This window comes from Camelus dromedarius, unplaced genomic scaffold (assembly GCF_036321535.1).
Source record: "Camelus dromedarius isolate mCamDro1 unplaced genomic scaffold, mCamDro1.pat HAP1_SCAFFOLD_123, whole genome shotgun sequence".
Taxonomy (NCBI): Eukaryota; Metazoa; Chordata; class Mammalia; order Artiodactyla; family Camelidae; genus Camelus; species Camelus dromedarius.
Window position 1 is genome coordinate 4,894,902 of NW_026989814.1, and position 20,068 is coordinate 4,914,969.

Below are 20,068 nucleotides of genomic sequence, written 5' to 3' on the forward strand. Positions count from 1 at the left end.
AATTCTCTAGATTCTTTTTGGGCTAAAATCTAATTGGCTTCTTATAACTGGTGTAATATCAAGAAATTATTGTGAAATCAGACTCTACTTCTAGCTACTTAACATTTTAATTCTATGTAAGTCACCTGAAAGCTGAAATTATTTGTGCTTTTTATTTACTTCTCACTAAATTCTATATTTACTTTGATGTATGATGGTCAAGTAGTATTATTTTAGTAGTATGAAATACAATTTAGTTCACTATATTTACACTGCTTGAAACACATCATTTTGTACAGGATGGAAAAGTCTCATTGTGAATTCATAGTATTTTTACAGTGAGTATGTTTAATACCTAAATTATATATCCAAATTCCCTTGGACTAATGCCTTGAAAACTGCCAATGAATCCTTGTCTTTAAGCCAAATTAATTATTACAAATACACTGTAATTTAAAGCAACAGATGAGAATATAGCAATGAAAATTTCAGTTTGGGCCTTCAACCAAATTCATTCGTGTAAAATTTACATGTGAAATCATAAGGCTGCGATGCTGTTGATTTAAGCCAGGAAAAATTTGGTTTCTATTCTGGCTTCATTTGAACCTGCAGAGTTATTTTTTATCTCTTTTTCATGTGTGGAATGGGCACATCTTTACTTGTACACAGGCATAGGGTCACACATTTTCATTGTGACAGAAGCCAGTAGCTAGGAATAATAGCTACTGTTATATAGCTACTTTTCACCCTATAGCTTGAAAAGGGTGAAAAGCTTGAACCATCTCAAATGGTGTAGAAAAGAATAGTATTCAGAGGTCACACCTTGGTAAGAAAAGAGAAGTTATTTATTTGAAGGTTTTTTTAAATGTATACAGTTAACCCTATTGACCAAAAAGGGAGCAAAATATTTCTAACTCTTTTAGACCATACAAATGGCATTTATTATGCTAGAAGTTAATAAGAAGTAACAGAAATAAGCAAATGAATGTCTTTTTCAACAGCAACTTTAGGCCCATCAACTCTAAGCTGACAGATGCATTCTTTGACCAAAATACTATTTATTAAACTACCAAATCGGCCAAAATTAAAGTAAACTGTCAGTCAGTGAATCAGCACTCTCCCAGTGTAAGAGCCGGCTTTTAAGAGAAGACTGCGCACTGGGAAGGGAAGCATTTTGTGCCTGGACTCACATCCCAACAGTCATGTTAACTTTTCAAAAGCGCTCACTTCCGAACTTTTAGCACGGAGCCCTCCCGTCAGAGTGAAACCAGAAGGATCATTTTGTTCTCACTGTCTGAGCTGTCTCAGTGCAAAGAATTGTTCCTTACACTCAGTATTTTTTTTTCTTTACTTAATTGCATTTAAATTCTCTTTCTTTTGTATGCTTTTTAAATAATTTGTTGTGTGATGAAATTTCCTTTGAATTCATGTAATTCTCAGTCACTAAATATTTGTATGGGACAGACTATGACTCAGTCATCTCAGGTCATTTTTGATACAAAACAGAATTCAGTTAATTATGTTAATTATGTTTGGATCCACCAGCTCTACCTGAATATGTGTATTGGAATTTGTAATTTGCTTTTTAAAAGGAAAAGGTTTCATTCTCAGGGAAGTGATGGAACAGGTATGTGTGCTTATTGTTTGCTAACCTTGTTTCCTTCCAGATGTGTGATATTTCATTAGATATCTTCAGGGAATAGTAATATGAATACAAGACCCAGAACTCACGGACAGATTTCAGAAACAGCCCCAGGAAAGGCTGCTGAGTTCAGTGTGGACATCTCTGTGGTGCTGGATAATGTGTGCCCCTCTGTTTTGACTTTCTAAAACACAGCTTAATTAAGAAACACTTATGAAGTTTACCCAGTGATAGAACTGAACTGGAGCTAAGGTCTTCTTAGAGGTTCCATCTATGACTTTTTAAATACTGTGAATTTTGACATTTGGAAACAGACATAGGACCTGTTGATTACATGCAATCTAAGTGATGTCGTCAGTCACTCATATTTAAGATGTGCAAAGTCAACAATACTGCTTAGTCACTTCTATCAGTGTTCATACGTGTAGAATCCACATTCCTCTGCTTGATATGCTGAATTGCAGAATATATTTATTGCTACTTCTCTCCTTTGTTTGAAATGGTGAGGAGCGGTGCACTTCAGATGTGCTTCAACTTCTGTGTGAAGGCAGAAACCACTTTTTACAGCTTCCTTTATTGTTTGCCTTTTCCTTTGTTGATGGTTTCTATTCATGCGAACAGAAATCAGCCTGGGAGGCAAAGCAGGGGCATCAGGGCTGACACAGATTCTCAGTACCAGGGAGATGCAGCACTGAAGGGCTCCCAGGCCAGGGAAGCGCAAGGCTTCTGTGTGTCAACCTGGATCATCTGTTTGAAATTCCATCCAAACGTGAAGCTCTCTATGTCCAACAACTAAATGGCTTAATAAGTTTAATTTACATGTATCCCTATGATATTGTTTGGATTGTATCCTTTGATGGAAATTTACATAGTTTTGGATAGGTCGTTTTTTCAGTTGAAACTGATGCTAACGGTGTGTTCGCCCTTGAATGCTGTATTCCATATTAACAGGAAGACACAAACGTCTCAGGGAAACAAATTTGTGATAAAGAAATCCTTATGTGTGTCATTACAGTTAAATTGCATGTTGTAAATATGACTGTTATGAGTGTTTACAATCCTGCTGTGATGATGTTTTGAAATTTGCAAGAGGGACAGGAAAGATTTTATGACTTTGACAGGGTGACTGATGGATATTGCAAATGTACGTGCCCTCTGGGACTCTGGGCAATAGTTGTTTTGAAAAATGAAGATCACATGTCCTGAAGTCATAGCAGCAGTCTTACTACATGAAGAATGCTAGATTTATATATATACACAGCAATTAACTAGTAATATACAAGTTTTTAAATATAATTTATTGCTTTATGCTAAAAGTAAATGAACTCTATCTTAACTGAGAACTGAATGTTATTCCTCTAAATGTGATAAGATTCTTTATTTTTTTCATTTTGTAGTATAAAACTTTGCACTGTACTCAGGAAGTGCATTTAGAGATAGCAAAAATACATTATAACAAATACGTGACTCTTTAAATAACATTTGGTAGTTTCTTCTAAACATAGATGGGAGGTTTATAGAAAATCACTGTCATCTTGACAGGTAATCAGCAAGTCTCAACAAATGCTTGGAATTGATCTGGTGAGCTCACAAATGAAAACTTAACTGAAGGTTTTCCAAACATGTGATGAAAAACAAAAGTTGTTTCCAAAAGACAAGTAGAGAGAGATTTGGGCTAGAAATAACAGACCAATAGGAACTAATTCTTTAAGACCTTAGCACTGTTAAGCCAGACTGAGAAGATCTCTTATAAAATATTCTTATCCCGTGATTTAGTTCTGCATTTCTAGCACCAGGTCAGTCAGGGTTCTGAAAAATGGCAAAAATTTAGCTTTCTTTACCCTCCATGTCCTCTGTGGTTATCTCGTGAATTTTGAAGGAAATGGACCTGGTTCAGGGATACCTGAAGGGTGTCCAGAAGGGCTATGGCAGCATGATAGTTAGCACAGAATGATTTTATTAATTATAGATTAAAATATAAGAAGAAAATTCTGATAGGCAAATGCAAAGGTGAGAAACTAAAGTCAAAGCACCCCTCTGTTTATGTTTGAACATCACTCGATGCTTGTATTTTAAAATATGATGATGATGATGATAGACGGTACCTCAGAATCTCAAAGGGATTCTGTATCTTCCTCTTCTCCTAATTTCAATGCTGACATCATATCTATAAAATGTATTCACAGATACATTAATGAGTACATTTACCACTGTAACTTTTAAACGCACATATAAGCCTATCTCCATTCATGACTATTTCAACAAAATAAAGTGGCACAAAAGAATTTCAGAGGGTTGAAGCATTCTCTGGAAGAAAAGCTTGGTCATGGTTGGGATATTTATGAAGACAGGTGGCAAAAGAAAAGCACTTAAAATAATGGGTATCATAGTTGGATCTTTATACTTCAGATTTTTTATACTAGCTTTCATTTCCTTCAGTGGAGGTATGGGGGATTGAACCCAGGATCTCGTGCATGCTGAGCATGCACTCTGCCTCATACTAAGCTCCGTGCTCCGGTGATGGGCCGGCAGGACGAGAAAAACCTGGGACTTTGATGGACAGTTTGGGAAAGTTTCCAACCACATCTTCATTTTCACTATCAGAATTGTCCTCAGAAATGGTTCTAATTCCTGGTCTCATAATGTCATCTTTTCCTTCTACTATAGCGAAAACAAGGTAGGGTAGATGGAAATACCTGTAATTTCAAATCACTGAATAGCACAAGAAGGTCATCTTACAGTAACTTACTGTTTTTCCCGGACTGCTGACAGCCGTAAATTCACTTTGTGAAACTTGGCTTCAGGATATACTAGAGAAGAAGTAAATAACAGCTTTAAGAATAACAAGTATGAAACTGAATAAAATAATTAGAACATTCCCCATTACTATATGATCTAACACAATGACCACACGCTTTGAGTCATTTAGGCGTGGATTCCAATCCTGGTTCTGATGTTTACCAACCTACATCTTCTTCTGCATGAGGATTATGAGAGATGACATCAGGATTCCCCAAATCTTACTTCCCTTCCCCCTCATTGATTGTTACACAGATAATGTGAGATCCATTAGATGACTTCTTTGAGCAAAATGATCTAGAATAAAACTTACCCCTGGAAGTTTACAGTCTATTGCAAAAGCTAACATTAATACATTTAACGTAATTGTTATACTTTTAAAAATATTATTGAGTTATAGTCAGTTTAAAATGTTGTGTCACTTTCCACAATTTTTCAGTCATACATGAACATACATACATTCATTTTCATATACGTTTTCACCATGAGCTACCACAAGATCTTTTATATATTTCCCTGTCCTGTACAGTATAATCTTATTTGTCTGTTCTATATATACCTGTCAGTATCAACAAGTTTCAAACTCCCATTCTGTCCCTTCCCACCACCCAAATATGTCTGCATGATTTATAGTATCTCTCACGGGGGAAAATACGAGATTTTAGTTTTTAGCAGTATCTTATTTGGATGGGTTAGGACAGCAAACAGTGTAAGTTACTTCTAATCCTTGGGTCAAAAAGCTAAAGACAAATGATTGTTTAAAGTCAGCTCCTTCGAAGAAAGAGGAATAAAAAAACAAGATTAAATCTGAGGGGCAATTACTGATGAATGAATACCACACGCATAGTAAACACAAAGCCATAACCAAATACAGTCACAACAGAGACAGAGCAAGATAGACTGAAAGAACAGACACAGAAGAAGTGTTTTCTGCAAGGAAAAATTAGATTGGGGTAAAGCATTAAAAAATAAAATAAAGTAAGTGAGGGAGGAGGAGGAAGAAGAGAAGAAAATGAGACGTGACTAGTCCAAAACAAACTTAAGAAAAAAAAGAAAACATAAGTGAAAAGGTATGTGGAGAAATACACATATTTCAGCATTTATATATAATAGATCAGTTATATATCAGTGTTGATAGGGATACAATAGGAACGAAAGCCTCTGTTTTGCATTTTTACTCTATATAAAATATATACAAATTGTATAGATAAGTATATATATATAGTTCTTTAGGAAATTTTGTAAAAATACCAACACACACACACACACACACACACACACACACACACACATATATATAAAACAGGCTTTTGTTCCTAGTATGTCCATTACGATACTGATTTGTATTACCCTACAACTATTTGTTTATAAATACCACTATAATGAAGTGTCATTTTCTCACTGTGAGTCATTCAGTTGAACACGGTCATCTATCACTACGTAAATGCTGTAAATTATTACTAGACAGAGAGAAATAGATTTGAAAAACTTCCTAAAAACATGAACTTTCCACGTAGAGAAAGAACTGGTGATCAGAATTGTAAGGAGAATGTATGGCTTGAAAAGCTACATTTAATGGAAAATGAAATGGGGCTAAAAAGAAAGTTAAACTGTTTAAATCTAAAATTCTGAGCTCACAACTGGTGGATACTGAAAAACATACTGTAACCTTTTTCCTACTTACCATATAGTTATTATTCATTTCTTTGGTATTTATGACATACTTCCTCATAACAACTGAACTTACACATCCCAGACCAAGGGAATTGAAATTTAAGTCTTACATTTAGAAATCAATTAATTTCATTATGACAGTGTATGCACATTGTATTACCTGTAACATGATACAGAATTCCATTTGTCTCTTCATTTATTCACATTCAAAAAACACTAAAATTCTTTATGCATTTAAGACCTTATTATTCTGAATTCTTCAGGAAATGCACAATGATCCCTAATCTCCAGCAGTTTATACTGATGCAGGGGCTATAAAATGACTGTTTCCATAAATATACTACAAAATGTCTGAAATGTGAAATTTTAGAATGTGACAAAAGGACTTTGAGGACATATTTTTTTAAACTATAATGCAAAAAATTTTGAAGTTTTCTTTTTTATCATATGGTTCTTAAAAGAGCCTCTGTTTTGAGAACTGGCTATTATTTTAGGGGAAACATATTCTTCAATTAGCTGAAGAGTTTTGAATATACTCTTAATGGAATGATTTAGAAAAGACAAAGGAATCTCTTTAATATGGATTTAGAGAAAGAGTATTTTAATTTTGAAGTTTGCACAACTTCAACTATTATTTTAGTCTTAATGCAGAACCAAAGATAGACATAGAGATAAAAACCTTTCTCCTAACAATTCTATAATACCAAAATAAAAAGTTTCCAAGAAAAAAAATGGATGGTATATGCTATACAGGTTTGGATCTGAAAGGCCCCAGGAAGACTTCATGATTATTCCAATAAGTAATGTATCTACTAAAGATTTCATTTAGGCATGAGTATTGTAAAAGTCACGTCAGTGTGGTTTAAAAGGCAGAGTAAGAATCCTTCTCAACAACAATTCCTACTTCTTCTATTGTGGGAGAACTTTTCCCAGTACAATTTTCCTGTCACTATATGTTTTCTAGTCCATTTTGTCATCAGATCCCATCTTCAGTATTTACCAAAAAAAAAAAAAAATCAACAAGTTATGTTTTTAAAAAACCGTTTACCCTGACCAACTTTATAATACAAACATAAAAGTATGATAGATAGACCACTGCTCAATTTTAATAGTAAATACTACACAAAACTAAATTCAGAGCAGAAAAATTAATTTCACAAGAGAGCACTTTAACTTGGTATCAAAAACTGAGTCTTGATCATCTGATGAAGGCCACGAATCATTAACATCAGGATAGGAATTTAATTTTAGAGAAAGATACACAAAAAAATGAGTGAGTTCACTTCTTTAAACTAACAAAAATCTATGCTGAGGGACAAAAAACCAGATTTGGGAGCCAGGCTGTCTGACGGTCAAGTCACAGGTCAGCTACTTGTGACCCATGGAACCACGGGTCAGTTAGTCAACCTCTCCTGAACTACAGGTGCCTAATGAATGAAAAGTCAGCTGTAACAGCACAGCTGCTTTGCACAGCTGTTGTGATGAGTGTATGAGGAACAGATGTGAAGCGCATAACACAGTGTCTAACCCAGAGCAGAACAGTCAACAAACATTAAGTTTCTTTCCTCTGTGTTCCCTCAGTCAACACACAATTTTAAAAATTCTGTAAAATTCTACTTGCTTAAGGAGTCATCTTTAGAATTCTCATTCGCAATTAAAGAAAAAAAAGTAAAATACATTTTAAATCAGTAATAGAAAAATGCAGAATATTTAAAATGTAAGACCGATGCTTTGCTCAAAATCATTCTTTGGGACCACACCTGGAGACTACCATAGACTGAATATTGAGTATACTACTGGTAGGCAATTAATGCATAAGAACCACTTCCCTTCCTTTATATTTATCAAATGTGAAAAAAATGCTATTTCCCAAAATTTGATACCTTAAATTGAATGACTGTTTACAAGGACCATAGTCCTAACCAAACTCTATGAGACTGACAAAAACAAATGATATCATTAGTAGAATCAATATCATAAACTGACACTGTCACACTTAAATAGCATGATATTTCTGGCCTGCCATCCTTTATATGAGGGTTCAGCAAACCACAGCCCACGGGACAAAGCCACCCTGCCATTTGGTTCTGTAGACCTAGTGTTATCTGAACACAGACATCACTGTTCACTCAAATACCATCTACAGCTGCTTTCACACTGCTGTGGCAGCGCTGAGTAGATCAGAGAGACACCACGTGCCCTCAAATATGGACTCTCTGACCCTTTTCAGGAAACGCTTGTGGGTCCCTGCTTTATGTCATAACCAGAGTGTCCAAATACTCAAATCGAATCTTCTTACTCTTCTCAAAATTCTCCAGTGAATCCCTGCTGGCTCCCAAACCGACAGCCATTCCTTTTTCTTCCTTCTTGTTGGACAATCACAAATATACTTAGATATTTTTTTGTCCCAACACACAAAGAAGGTGACCTCTCCTTAGTTCCAAAAAGAGAAATAATTATTCTAAGGTAATCACAGGTACTACCTTTCCTTTACCAGTGGCTGGTTTACAAGTGACCATGTGATGTAACCCAGCCAATAAAATGTTGGGGGAAGTCTAGTGTAAGCTTCTCGGTTTTCTTCCTTTTTCAAAGGAAAACAGGTAGAGAAAAGCAGTCCTTCCAGCCTTTGTATATTGTTATGTGAGAATATGATGCTTGGGGCTGCTGCTACTCAGCAGAAAAGGGAAAGGAAACATCAAACGCCGGCAGCCTCACAGCTGAAGGAGGGACAACATCTGGGATCCTGATGGCATCACTGAACCATCTAGACAATCCTGCTTCCTCTTGTTTTAGCCACTGTCCCTTAGGTCTCCTATTATTCTTTACAGCTAAGAGCATCCTGATAAACTTCCCTGGGTCTACGGGAGACCTGCTCTTCTCTATAGAACTAAAAGGGCTTTCCGGAGTGTGCCTGAGTTACATATTCACCTCATTCCCAACCATTCCCACAGCATCCTTTTTGCACCAACAAACTTAAACTCATCAATCCTGCTAAGTTTGCTCCCACTTCAGCCTTTGCACTGCTGTTCTTTCTTCCAAATGTATTCCTGAAAGATGTTCCTCCTACCAAACACTGTCCTTCTGCTTCCTTCCCTTGGAGACTTGTACTCATTCTGCATGCTGACCTGAAATCCTACCCACTTTTAAAAAACTAATTTCCTCACTATGAACTTAAAGTATCGGGCAAATATAAAATGCCAGTAAAAATACATAAAGACACTTGCAAAGTCCAAGTGGGCTCTGGGACGTAGGAAGCACAGGATCAATAAAATCATAAAAATGATGCTGACAGTAACAAGCTCCTGGAGGGCAGGGACTGTGTTTTTAAATGTTTGCATTCTGTAACATCAGAATGGTGCTTCGTACCTACTTGATAGTCATTTGTTAAGTGGAAAAAAAGATGATTTAAAAAGTGATAAGTAATTAACAAATAATTAAGATTTTTTTTGAAAATTACACTTGAAAAGATACAGAAATTACCCAGGGACAACTCCATTCTATTATGAGCACTTTCAAGATCAAAACTGTGTCGATTCCATCTTTGTATCTCCTACAACTTGTAAAGCCAACTTCTAGAATTCTTTGCTTGCTAGAGGTCTACAAATTTGAACGTGCCCTCACACACTTCAGACTGTATGATGTGCCAGGGCTCCATTTGAAGCATTTTTGGGGCTTTTATTGGAATTTGTTGATACCCGAGTTGAGCTATTTGAATATTTATGATGATAATCCTTTAACTAATGGCAACCGACCATCTTGTTGATAAATTGATAATTAATTAACAAATATTCTTCTGCACTGTCACTAGGTATCTTTATTTTTTAAACTTTTTTTAATTGAGTAATAGTCATTTTAGAATACTGTGTCAAATTCCAATGTAGAGCACAATTTTCATGTTATACATCAACATACATATATTCATTGTCACATTTTTTTCACTGTTATCTATCAAAAGATCTTGTATACATTTCCCTGTGCTACAAAGTATAATCTTGTTTACCTATTCTGCATATGCCTGTCAGTATCTACAAATTTCAAACTCCCAGTCTGTCCCTTCCCACCCCCTGCCCCTTTGACAACCACAATTTTGTATTCTATGTCTATGAGTTTGTTACTGTTAGTTATTTATTTATTTATTTATTTATTTATTTATTTATTTATTTATTTATTTATTTATTTATTTATTTATAGATTCCACATATAAGTGATCTCATATGGTATCTTTCTCTTTCTGGCTTACTTCACCTAGAATCACACTCTCCAGGAACATCCATGTTGCTGCAAATGGCGTGATGTTGTCGGGTTTTGTGGCTGAATAAATTCCATTGTATAAATATTTCACTTCTTCTTTATCCAGTCATCTGTTGATGGACATTTAGACTGTTTCCATGTCTCGGCTATTGTAAATAGTGCTGCTATGAACATTGGGTAGGTCAGCTCTCATCTCAGTAAATTGGTTTACCAATTCTACTTGGCTCTTCTTTATAGCTTCTATTTCATTTTTGACATATTTTATATCTGTAAACACTATTTCTTTTAGTTCCTTCAGTACTTTGATCCCTTATGTTTTGAAATCTTGATCTAGTAGGCCATTAATGTCTATTTCCTTGATCGTGCTTTCAGGGGATTTCACTTGATCTTTTAATGGGGGGTGGTTCCTCTGCTTTTCATATTGCTCATATCCCTATGGCACTGTGGCTTAAGAAGTATCAATTATCTAGTTCTCCTGGAGATTGTGTGGTCTTAATGATTTTATCAAGAGGTCTTTGTGTCTTTGCCCTGTTTTGAGAATTCAGCTTCCTGTTTCCAGAGTTTCTCCATTGGCACCTTTGTGTGTGCTACTCCAAGAGACTGTCAGCTAGCCGATTGCGCCCCCTCAGAACACTGGGTCAGGTGCTGAGCTTTTACCCGGCGGGTGGGCAGATCACTCCCCCTCCTGATGCCGCCACAGTCAGACACTGCACTAAGGTAAGGCAAGTGGGCAGATTGTGCTCCATCCCAGCACAGCCCTCTGCCGACGCCGGTTGCTCTGCTGCTCTGTGCTGCTGCCTGCTCCGTCTCAGGTCAGCACTCCAAAGGCAGGCTTGGGGAAGACTGCAGAACAGCCCTGCCCCTGCTCTGGGCCAAATCTCAGCTACTTGTTGGTCTTGGCAGTGGGAGTTCTCTGAGGTACCAAGGCAGAAAGATCCTATCTGCCTTGGAATGTAAACAAGTCTCAGTTCCCCCAGGAGGTTGCAGAGTCCCAGGTGTGGATTCAGGTCTCGGCCCCACCCCCAACCGGGCGCTGCGCACAGAAGGAAATGGAGGCTGTGGCCGCACCTCGACTCTCTTCTTGTGGGAAGTGCCAGTAATGGCACCACAAGTCTGAGGAGACAAATTGTACAGTGCCCCTCCCCCCAAGGCACACCAGCCATGTTTCTTTGCTTTTTTCACATTTTATGAAGGACTGAGGTTATTCTGCTCCATATCCCCTCCCAGCCACGGTGTGCAGCACCCTGCCGTCCCCCAGGTCTTCCTCAGTGCAGCTGCCCAAGTCCTTTGCCCGTTTGGGTGGCCTGTCCCAAACCAGCTGCAGGCTCGTGTCTTGGGCTGTGTGTCATGGGGAACCTTTGTGCCCGTTTAACTTAGTTCTGTCAGTCAAGGGGTGCTCAGGGCAGATCTGAGCTTCAGAGTCTCCCTCTCCATCCAGTTGGCCTCTCCATTGGAGAGGGGGAGACCCAGTGAAAGAGCACTATTCCTCTTTTGCTGCTCCCTCCCTGCGGGACTGGTCCCACACTGTTTTGCTTTTTATTCTTTCTTTTTCCCTTTCCTCCTACCAGATTTTTGGTGTCTTTGTCTTCCGAAGAGGGCGACGTTCTGTGGGAGTTCAGCAGGTGCTCTGGTTGGCTGAGTAGGTCCATAGATGTGAGTTTTGGTGTATTTGTGGGAGAGGGTGAGCTACAAGCATCATTCTATTCTGCCATCTTGCTTCTCTCTCTTCCTGTCACTAGGTATCTTTAAAAAACTATCTCTCATGACTGTGCTGTGTTTCCAAACAGTTCAGTACAGAGCAGTGTAAGTACCACTGCTCTTCATCTTCACAAATTTTGTGAAGGAAAATGGTATTTCATTTCTCTTTTAACTTAAATTCCTTTTCTGACCAGAGATGCTAAATATTTTCCCCTGTGTCCATTGGTCATTTATAGATATGAAAAAAGGCACTTTGCCCAATTTCAAATTAGAGGGGTTTTTTATTGCTTGTTGATTTCAAGAGTTCTCAGTAAAAATGAAGATTTCTTTTGTTTGATACAAATCCATTGGAAATATTTTAAAATCACTTCTTTTATTTTGCTAATTTTATATTCTGATCTACAGATTGTTTTGATTTTTTATGTTGTTAATCAACCTCCAGGATTCTTTTTTTTTGAAGACTTTCTTAAGAATGTGTTGGTGAGCATAATAAAATGTAAATATAGGAATTTGTGTTTTACTCTGGTACTTTTCTCACTTTGTAAATTTCAAATTTACAATCTATACTCCATCTGAAACTTATTTTTGTGAGATAAAAATTTAGCTACTTTTCTCTAAATAGATTAATTCACCACAGTTTATGAATAATTTATGTTTTCCTTCTTATATGAAATGTCATCAGTAACAAGTTCTAAAATCTTACATATATTTGCATGTTTGGGCATTTTCTGTTCCATTCATTTATCTATCTTTTCAGTTGTTAGTACATGAATAATTTGTGTATAGCTTTTATTATGTTGAGCTATGTTCCCTCCATATCCACTTTGGTGAGGGTTTTTATCATAAATGAGTGTTGAATTTTATCAAATGGTATTTCTGCATCTATTGAGATGATCATGTGGTTTTTGTCCTTTCTCTTGTTGCTGTGATATATTACATTGCTTGATTTGTGTATGTTGTACCAACCTTGTTTCCCTGGGATCAACCTCACTTGGTCATGATGTATAATCTTTTCTATGTGCTGTTGGATTCTATTTGCAAATATTTTGGTGAAGATTTTGGCATCTATGTTCATCAGTTATATTGGCCTATAATTCTCTTTTTGGGTAGTGCCTATGCCTGGTTTTGGTATCAGCTTGATGTTGGCCTCATAGAATGAGTTTGGGAGTATTCACACCTTTTCAATCTTCTGGAAGAATTTAAGAAGTACTGGTATGAATTCTTCTTTGTATTTGGTAGAATTCCCTGGTGAAGCCATCCGGTCCTGGACTTTTATTTGTAGGGAGGTTTTATATTCCTATTTCGATTTCATTTATAGTGATCACTTTGTTCAAGTGGTCAGTCTCTTCTTGATTCACTCTTGGTGGACAGTATGTTTCCAGAAATTGTCTATCTCCTCTAGGTTATCCACTATGGTTCCATAGAGTTTTTCATAATATTTTCATATGATTTTTTATATTTCTATTTTATTTGTTGTAATTTCTCCATTTTACTTTCTTATTTTGGTAATTTGTGCTCTCTCTTCTTTCTTCTTTTTGAGTTTGGTCATAAATTTTTCAATTTTATTTATTGTTTCAAAAAACCAGCTTTTGGTTTGATTTTTCTGTTTTTTTTTTAAACTCTATTTGATTTATTTCCTCCCTGATCTTTATAATTTCCTCCCTTCTGCTGCCTTTTGTGGCTTTTTGTTCTTCTTTTTCTAGTTCTTTCAGCTGGTGGTTAAATTATTTATTTGAGATTGTTGTTTTTTCAGGAAGGCCTTTATCTCTATAAACTTCCCTCTTAGCACTGCCTTTGCTGTTTCCTATAAATTTTGTGTGGTTGTACTTTCATTGTCATTTATCTCAAGGTATTTCTTTATTTCAGCTTTGAATTCCTCATTGACCCTTTGGTTTTTTAATAGCATATTGTTTAATCTCCATGCTTTCCTTTTTTTCTCCTTTGTTTCTCTGTTGTTGATATCTAGCCTCATGGCCTTGTGGTCAGTAAAGATGCTTGAGATAATTTCTATCTTCTTAAAATTGTTGAGGTTTCTTTTGTGCCCAAGTACATGATCAATCCTAGAAAATATTCCATGTAAACTTGAAAAGAATGCATACCCTATTTTGGGGGGTTTAATGCTCTGAAAATATTCACCACATCTAATATTTCTGTAGTATTATTTAATTTCTGTTTTGCCCTATTTATTTTCAGTCTGGAAGCTCTGCCTAGTGATGTTAACATGGTGTTAAAATCTCCAACAATGATTGTATTCCCATCAATATCCCCCTTTATCTGTTTTAGTAATTGTTTTATGTATTTAAGTGCTCCTATATTGGGCACATATATATTAACAAGTGTAATATTCTCACCTTCTATTATTCTTCTAATCATTATAAAATGTCTTTCTTTATCTTTATGGCCTTAGTTTTAAAGTCTATTTTGTCTGAAATCAGTACTGCTACAACTGCCTTTTTGGCTTTTCCATTTGCATAGACTATTCTTTTCCATCCTTTCACTCTCAATCTATATGTGTCCTTCTCCCAAATGTGGGTCAAGGTATGCTTCATATTGTAGGCTCTTGCTTTATTACCCACTCTGCCACTCTATGTCTTTTGACTGGAGCATTTAGAACAGCTATATATGGCAAACCTACAGCTAGCATAATACTCAATGGTGAAAAACTCAAAACCTTGCCACTAAACGCTGGGACAAGACAAGGGTGCCCACTATCACCACTCCTATTCATCATATACTTGGAAGTCTTAGCCACAGCAATCAGGCAACAGAGAGAAATCAAAGGCATCCAAATTGGAAAAGAAGAGGTAAAAGTATCAGTATATGCTGATGACTTGTTACTATGTATAGAAAACCATAATAGGTGCACACAAAAACTACTAGAGCTGTTCAAAGAATCCAGCAAGGTAACAGGTTACAAGAATAACGTTCAAAAATCAGTTGTATTTCTTTACACTAATGAATCAAAATAAAAAGGAAGTAAAGAAACAATCCCCTTTAAAATAGCACCCAAATTAATAAAATATGTGGGAATAAATCTAACCAACGTGGTGAAAGAATTGTACAGAAAACAATAAGTCATTGATGAAAGCAATCAAAGTAGACTTTAGAAAATGGAAAGATATCCCATGCTCTCGGATTGGAAAAATCAATATTGTTAAAATGGTCACATTGCCCAAGGCAATCTACAGATGTAATGCAAACCCTATCCAATTACTGAAGACATATTTCACAGAACTAGAACAAATCATAATCAAATTAAATGGAACAATCAAAGACCTAGAAATGCCAAAGCATTACTGAAGAGAAATAAAGAGGCTGAAGAAATAACTCTCCCAGATTTCAGATGATACTATAGAGTTACAGTCATCAAGACAGCATGGTATTGGCACAAAAACAGACCTATAGACCAATGGAACAGAATAGAGAGCCCAGAAATGCACCCACAATCTTTTGGTCAACTAATCTTTGACAAAGGAGGCAAGAATATACAATGGAATAAAGACAGTCTCTTCAGCAAATGGTGTTGGGAATACTGGACAGCAGCATGTAAAGCATTGAAGGTAGAACACTCCCTTACACCATACACAAAAATAAACTCAAAATGGATGAATGAATTAACACAAAACAAGATAAAATAAACCTCCTAGAAGAAAACATAGGCAAAATATTACCTGACATTCATCTAAAAATGTTCTTGAGAACAATGTATTAAAGCAATAGAAATAAAAGCAAGAGTAAAGAAGGGGACCTAATGAAACTTACAAGCTTCTTTCCAGCAAAGGAAACCATAAGTAAAACAAAAAGACAATCTACAGAATAGGGGAAAATTTTTGCAAGTGAAACTGACAAAGGCTTGATCGCCCGAATATATATGCAGCTCAGATGACTAAATAAGAAACATTGAAACAGCCCAAACCAAAAGTAGGCGAAAGATCTAAAGCAATTTTCCAAGGAAGACATACAATGATCGATAAGAACATGAAAAAATGCTCAATATCACTAATTATCAGACAAATGCAAATCAAATCTATAATGAGGTATCAACTAACACCAGTCAGAATGGCCATCATTCAAAAATCCACAAATGACAAACGCTGGAGAAGCTGTGGAGAAAGGGGAACCCTCCTACACCGCTGGTGGGAATGCAGTTTGGTGCAGCCACTGTGGAATATAGTATGGAGATTCTTCAAAAGACTAGGAATAGACTTACCATATGACCCAGGAATCTCACTCCTGGACATATATCCAGAAAGAAGCCTACTTCAGGATGACACCTGCACCCCAATATTCATAGCAGCACTATTTACAATAGCCAAGTCATGGAGACAGCCTAAATGTCCATTGACAGATGACTGGATAAAGGATAGTTGGTACATTTATACAATGAATACTACTGCGTCATAAAAACCAACAACAAAATGCCATTTGCAGCAACATGGATGATCCTGGAGAATGTCATTCTAAGTGAAGTAAGCCAGAAAGAGAAAGAAAAATACCATATTAGATCGGTCATATGTGGAATCTAAAAATAAATAAATAAATAATAACAAAGCTTAACTACAAAACAGAAATAGACTCATAGACATAGAATGCAAACTTGTGGTTGCCAAGGCGATGAAGGGTTGGAAGGGATAGGTGGGATTTCAAAATTGTAGAATAGATAAACAAGATTATACTGTATAGCACAGGGAAATATATACAAGATCTTATGGTAGCTGACAGAAGAAAAAATGTGACAATGAATATTTATATTTTCATGTATAAGTGAAAAATTGTGGTCTACACTGGAATTTGACACAACATTATAAACTGATTATAAATCAATAAAAAATGTTTAAAAAAAACAGTTCATACATTTTAATAACAAAACCAATAACAACTCAATCCAAAAATGGACAAAATACCTAAGCAAGCTTTTCCTGTATGAAGACATATGAATGGCCAATAGATGTATGAGAATTGTTCAATATTGCTAAATGTCAGAAAAATGCAAATCAAAATTACAATGATGTATCTCCTCACAGCAGTCAGAATAGCCATCATTCAAAAGTCCACAAATGATAAATGCTGGAGAGAATGTGGAGAAAAAGAACCCTCATACATTAATGTTGGGAATGTAGTTTGGTTTCACCATGATGGAAAAAAGTATGGAGATTTCTCAAAAAAATAAAACAACCCTACTTCTGGGAATATACCTGGAGGTAACTGTAATGGAAAAAGATACATGCACCCTAATGTTCATAGTAGCACTGTATACAATTGCTAAGACATTGAAGCAACCTAAATGTCCATCAACAGAAGAATGGATAAAGAAGTCGTGGTATATTTATACAATGGAATATTACTCAGCCATAGAAAAGAATAAAATAATACCATTTGCTGCAACATGGATGCACCTATAGATTGCCATTCTAAGTGAAGTAAGCCAGAAAGAGAAAGAAAAATACCATATGATATCACAAATATGTGGAATTAAAAAAAAAAAGGAAAAAAGAAAACACCATTAGCTCATCTACAAAACAAAAACAGACTCTCAGACTTAGTAAACAAATTTTTGGTTGTAGGGAAAGGGTGATGGAGGGAATAAATTTGGTCATTTGATATTTACAGATGTTAGCCACTACATATAAAAATAAATTTTTTAAAAAGTTTCTTTTGTATAGCACAGGGAACTATGCTCAATATGTTGTAATAACAATCGATGGAAAAAAAATACTAAAGTGAATATATGTATTTGCAAGACTGGGACATCATGCTGTACACCAGAAATTGACACATTGTAAGTGACTGTCCTTCAATAAAAAAAAAAATAAGACCTTTAAAACTGACAAATGAATACTACACAGGCTCAATAAGCTTATTGGATAACAAACATAAGAAAAACAACAACAGAAAGAATTACCCTTCTACACTAATTATAATAAAATCATACAAAATAAAGGGGAAAAAAGACAAAGAAACAACCTGAAAATCATCAGGAAGGGATACAAAGCGGAAACAAAGAAAAAAGATTGCATCAAAGAAGAAAAAATTAAATTGGTATCTAATTTCACACATGTATCACAGCTTTGATGTGCTGAAAGGATATAATGATGATTGCATACGAAATATTGCTTGGGAAAAAAAAGAGAAAATGAAAACACTTATAGGAGCACAAAAACAGGCTTTTCATTAACATATCAAACTAAAGAATAATAATGAAGAATATTTATTTAAAAAGGGGAAAATCCTGGATAACAAGAAGGAGAAGCAGAAACATATTAGAAATAACAAAATTAATAAATCTGTGGATAGCAGCAAATAAATAAAAATATATAAAGCAATGACAATATGTGATAGGCTTAATATAATTTATAATATATATTTATTTACATAAATTACATATATATACTAGTTTGTTGTATATATATATATATATATATATATATATAACTTAAATACACAATAACCTGGAAGTCAGCAGGGGGTACATTGGGTTCTTGATCACTCTTTGAAGAAGCTATAATTACATATGTCAAAAAACACTACATTTAATGATGAACTGGAGAATATTTTCCCACTGTTGATCGGCAAAAATATTGCTTACTGTCACTGTTGTTACTATTCAGTGATAGACTGGAGGTCTTATATAATGCAGAGAAAATTCTGCATTCATATATATATATATCAGTATGTAAAAAAAAATGTAAGATTTAAAACCCAGAAATAATGATACTAACATCTGCAGATGACACAATTGTTATACAGAAAATTCAAAAAGAAACTAAAGATAAATGATGAGAATTAACAAATCAGCTTTTTATTAAAGCTGCTTGATTGAAGGACTTCATATCCAATAAATTTTATTTCTATACACCATCAAGAAGCAGAAAGATAATTTTAACAATTTAATTTCAAAAGCATCAAAAATACCAAATATCAAGAGAAAACTGGTAAAAAATGCAATACTTGTATATAGAAAATTATGAAATATTGCTAAGAGAAATTAAAGAATAGATGAACAAATGGATAAACTTATGAAGTTCATGCATTGAAAAACAAATGTAATATGAGAATTCTAAACAGACTGATATGTAATTCAATTCCAATATTTTAGGGGAATATGTCAAGTGAATTATATTATGTTTATGAATATTCAGAAAATGAAGACTATTCAAGACACACTTGGAAAAGAATAAGGTAGCAGGAGTTCAGGTAGCTTAATAAGTCTCATAATAAAACTACAATAATCAAAATATTATGGTCTTCATGCAAGAATGAACAAATACACTAGTGGAATAAAACACAATATAAAAATACACCATGTAAAGAGAGAAATAACAACTAATACTAAAGAAAAAAGGAAAAGAAAAAATACACCATGTGCTCCTGAATATTACCTTTGTGACACAGAAGGCATTGCACAGGCATGGGATAATGAAGTCTTTTTAAATAAATCCTATTGGGATACTTGGATTGGCATAAAGGCAAAAAATATAAAAATAATTTCTTTTTTAACTTTTTGAATTGATTCATAATCATTTTAAAATGTTCTGTCATATTCCAGTGTAGAGCACAATTTTTCAGTTATACATGAGCACGTATTTATGCATTGTCACATTTTTTCTCTGTGAGCTACCATAAGATCTTGTATATATTTCCCTGTGCTATGAAGTATAATCTTGTTTATCTATTCTACAATTTTAAAATCCCACTCTATGTCTTCCCAACCCCCACCTCCTTGGCAATCCCAAGTTTCTATTCTATGTCTGTGACTCTATTTCTGTTTTGTATTTCTCTTTTGTTTGTTTGTTTGTTTTTAGATTCCACATATGAGTGATGTCGTATGATATTTTTCTTTCTCTTTCTGGCTTACTTCACTTAGAATGACATTCTCCAGGAGCATCCACGTTTCTACAAACAGCGTTATGTTGTCTGTTTTTATGGCTGAGGAGTATTCCATTGTAAAAGTATACCAGCTCTTCTTTATCCAGTCATCCATTGATGGATATTTAGGCTGTTTCCATGTCTTAGCTATAGTAAACA